Source organism: Megalobrama amblycephala, unplaced genomic scaffold (genome assembly GCF_018812025.1).
Source record: "Megalobrama amblycephala isolate DHTTF-2021 unplaced genomic scaffold, ASM1881202v1 scaffold442, whole genome shotgun sequence".
In the NCBI taxonomy this organism is placed as follows: Eukaryota; Metazoa; Chordata; class Actinopteri; order Cypriniformes; family Xenocyprididae; genus Megalobrama; species Megalobrama amblycephala.
In genome coordinates, this window is record NW_025953381.1 from 30,001 (window position 1) to 34,511 (window position 4,511).

Genomic DNA, 4,511 nt, shown 5'->3' on the forward strand with positions numbered 1-4,511 from the left:
CAGCAACCAGACTCAACATCTGGACATCACTCATCTCTGTCACACATGTGCAGGTACGGTGATATTAATATTGATTTACTCTCAGTTATACACTGCTGATGTCTCATAGTGTTTGTTTTAGATCTAATGACTCATTTTGTCCATTACAGATCAGATCTTACCTTTATTGTATGTAGTGTTGATCTCTGCTGGATCTCTGTTGATTGTTGCTGCAGTCGGGATCTTCTGCATCTGCAAGAAATGTAGAAAAAACGGTCAAGAAGGCAAGTGTTTCCTACCGCTTTTATTAACAAGTATTATAATAAATAACACTTTGACAGTATACTCTAAATATTTAAATCAATTGACAGCCCTAATGATCATTTAATCAATAATTATTGTCATTATTTTTTAGTTAACACCTTCTAGATCATTTATATGAAAATCAACTAATGTGTGTAGTTAATGTATGGATTACATTCATTTTAGAACACGTCTATTTGTGTATAATGACACGGGGTGACAGCAGTCTTTACTTGTCTCACTGACACAACAAAATAAAGCGATTCAGCATTTCTCAAGCTGACAAAAATGTTTAAAAAAAACAGAAATGCAAATCTGCATTAATTTAAAAAATCTTTCTCCATTTTTTGAACATAATTGTATGTGTTAAGTTGCAGCTGGAGCTTAAATTAACATCTCTGTCTATTTAAGCTTAATGTCAAATTAAATGTGTTGATGACACTTTTTATAAACTGCAGTGCTGAACATTTAATGATAATGTGTGCATTGTTGTTTTATCTTTGAAAGCCCTTTAATAACTCCGATTGAGTTTTGTTGTTTTAATGTATCAGTTGTTGGTGTTGAAACAGGTCAGACTCACGAGGACGAGATCACTTACGCTGATCCAGTGTTCTACAAAAGAAAACCACGTAAATCAGTAAGATTATTTATTATTAATTGATGTTGTGTGTTTGTATCATTTCAGCAGAGAGTCAGATGTAGATTTCCTTACATGCATTTCAAATCAAACTACTATTTTTCCATTTATTAAATGAACATAAAATGAACACCTGTGGCGGTAATGATACATTAGTTGCGGAAATGAGAATTCCAGCAGAAAAATTCAATAAAATACAAAAATAATTAATTCCTATTTTTCATTATGATATTTGTTTATACTAGTAAATCTTTACTGCTGTGGTGTTTAAATGTTTTCATGAGAATCCCATCTATAAAAGATCTGCATCTATATTGAGAAACACATCACATCACTTCATGGTTTGTACAACAAGACTACAACAAGTCAGTTTAAACAAATAATGTTTTGTTAAACTTAAAAAAGATCCTGAAACAGAACTACCCCTAACATGCAAAACCAGTTGAGATCCACTGATATAGATGCTGTTTGAAGTCATTTCTTCAAGATGCTTAAGCTTTTATGCAGTACTGATAAATGTTATTACAAAAACTATAACTATATAAACCTATATATCTTGTGTTTTTACAGAAAGCTGAAGAGGAGGATCATGTGGATTATGCTCCTATCACAATGAGAAGATGATCAAACTTCAGTAATACCAGCTGTGACACAAAGTCTGAGACTATGGTTGAGTTTTTCATGAGAATCAGCAAATCCCAGCAGACATCGAGCAGGATCAATGTTTAAACTATAATAATTAAAGATTAAATCACATTGTTTCCTTGCCTTTTTATCAAATGATCTAAATCATATGGTCTATTGGAGCAGTTCATGCTTGACTAAAGTTTTAAACAGACCATGTGTATAAAACTAAAGAAAAAGTGTAAAATGTAGATGGAAAATACTCATCAAAAGGAGTGAAGAGTGAAGACCCTGCAGGTCTCGTTTATTCACATTTGTACAGAAATGTGGTTTGATCTGTTAGACACCTTGTTCATGAGAAGGTGTCCAATGAAGGACATTTGTCTTTGATGTCAGTTTTTGAGTTTGTGTCTGAGGTGTGAATAGTGTGTTTGTGAATAGCGTGTAGCTGAAGGGCTTTTTTTCCATTCCTGCTCACATTAAACCGTTGACTTCTGCCCTACAGAACAGAAGTCTACAATACTGAACCCAACAGAGCTGATGTTTGATCTTAAAAAAGACTGTGATCAGTTAAGCAGAGATACGCTACCAAAAAAGGTACAACAGAATATTTTTATGTTCAAGGAGTCATGATGCTTGTGTCTGAACAATTACAGAGGGTGTACTGTAAATATGCACTGCTGGATTGTACAAGTTTGTTAAAATGCTCACGCCTTCTTATGATTATTATTAAGGTACTACTTTACTGTACTTCTAAATTTCATTTTTTAATTTTATCACTGAAATGTGAACAGAAAAACATCATGCCACGCTTCTATAAACAGAAGACTGTCTGGACTTAAACCTCATTGGGGCAAGCTGAGCCAATGACCACTTTTTTATTTTTTTTTTATTTAATATTTTAGTTGTTCACAATACTGTCATGCCCACACTTTAAAGACATTTCAAGTAAAAACAGTCTCATATCACCCCACTCTCCCCTTATTAGCACCTATAACTAAAAAGGTTTCATCCAAGTGAGAGAGTGACATTTTTTTTGTGTTTCAGCATTATTTCCAGCTCTGCCAAAAGTTGAAGAATGACATCTTGACATCTTTTTCCTTATAAAAGGTCATATATCCTGATTTTTTGTTGCTGTTGTTTGTTTTTGCATTTTAAGAATACATGCAATGTATGATTTATAATTTAGGTTTTATGGTTGTTGATCTTTCTTTTTTTTCCCCACCAGTTTTGAGGAGAAACCTAACGTAGAAATTCTAACAAACTTTTAGTGTAAAAGTTTTGCTGTCAAAGGTTAAAACAAACATGTCAAAGATGAAAAGGGGGTTTCAAACATCAAAAAATAAATGTGTAATACAGCTTTAAATATTCTTTTTTTCCCCCAGTACATTAGAATGTGTCCTGTTTATTTATTTTTGCCCAGAAAAATATAAAATTGTTGACTATCATATATTTTTTTACCATGATTTACAGAAAACACCCACTAAAATGTCATTCAACATAACAATATTTATGTATCAGACATATTTAAAACAGGAATCATTTGATGACATAGCCTATTTAATAATATATTTAAGTAAATATTCCTAATTTATATTCCTAATTTATTTGTCAAATAAATAAGATGTTAAAATTGTTATTAATGCAGTGATACTGTCATTCAGTGTAAGAGAATTTTCATTACACTGAATGACGAAACTTCTAGTACAGCTTATTGCAGGCCACCTATATCAAACAGTGAGCTTGACCAGTAAAGTTAATCATAATTATTCACAACATCTGCTTATTGTTCAAAAAAATCTAACAAAGTGTTTTTTTGGCATTTCACTTAATGACATGCGATTTTGTAACTTAGGCTATCAAATATTTAAGAGCAATGAACTCACTTTTCTGCAGGTCTTCAGAAGTGCCATTTGATGATATCGCAGAGATGGTCCTCACTGCAGAACACGAGATCCAGGGGGCGAGGATCCAGATCCAACTCCTCCCACTTCACGTATCCCGTCTCCGCCCCCTGGATCTCGTGTTCTGCAGTGAGCGGCTACTGCCCATATGTTGACATTTTATTTTCACAAACGGTATTTGAAATAGTAGACACTTTAATTGCATTTAACATTCTTTTTTATATATGTAAAATTACTTTTGTACAGGGATGCAAAGAGGTAAGGGGCATATATAGCATATATAGCATATATATATATATATATATATATATATATATATATATATATTACTATATGTCCAAAATTGTAATTTTTCATGAGAAATTTTTGCAACATTTTACCAAAATCAACATTTGGTTAAAATCTTATGTTATAAAAGACGAAGGACTGCAGGATATTTAAGACAATATTGGCTGATTAGATGGCATACTGTTTGCCACATCTCAGACCTCAAATATGTAAAATATTACCCATTATAGACATAGTAATTTTAAAGTAAAGAGTAAAGGAAACACTGTAGGCTACCGTACTTACTGAAACAACCAGCTCTTTATTTACCCTTGCAAGTTCACAAGTTCTCACTGAAAGGTGAGGAGTTTACATTTATGTTTGTAAATTTAATTTACAAAATGGTGACGTCTTTGACCCAAATAATTAGAGGCTGAGCTAAAGATAATTTCAGATAGAAAATCTCACCTTGGGTTCCCTTGATAGTGGTAAATCCAAGCACAAACTTATGAGAGGACTGCTCGAAATATATCTGCTCCTGCTCCAGTTCCCGCTCTGACCGCCACTTCATGATGACGAGTAACAAATGGAACAAAACACGGAACGCTCGAAAGAATAAGTATTAATCTAACAAATAATAAGCCTCGTGTTATTTTTATTATTATTATTTTAACTTCAGTAGAAAAAAATATTTTTTTATTTTTGATAAATTAATAGGCTATCTAATTAGCAAATACGTGGTTAGTGCGGTGTTCTCTCAAAGTCAAGTAGGAAATGTTCTAGATGAATCTAGATTA

The 4,511-nt window shown here is 32.5% G+C and overlaps 1 long non-coding RNA gene across 1 annotated transcript in view; it reads right to left on the reverse strand.

Annotated features, from left to right (window-relative positions):
- The window catches only part of LOC125261613, an 8,598-nt gene extending 4,389 nt beyond the window's left edge, over window positions 1-4,209 (reverse strand). The window contains exons 1-2 of the long non-coding RNA XR_007183381.1: window positions 4,183-4,209; window positions 162-231 (exon numbers count right to left, since the gene is read on the reverse strand). This is a non-coding gene — a long non-coding RNA (uncharacterized LOC125261613). The remainder of the gene's footprint in view (window positions 1-161; window positions 232-4,182) is intronic.
- Between the last annotated feature and the right edge of the window lie 302 nt (window positions 4,210-4,511).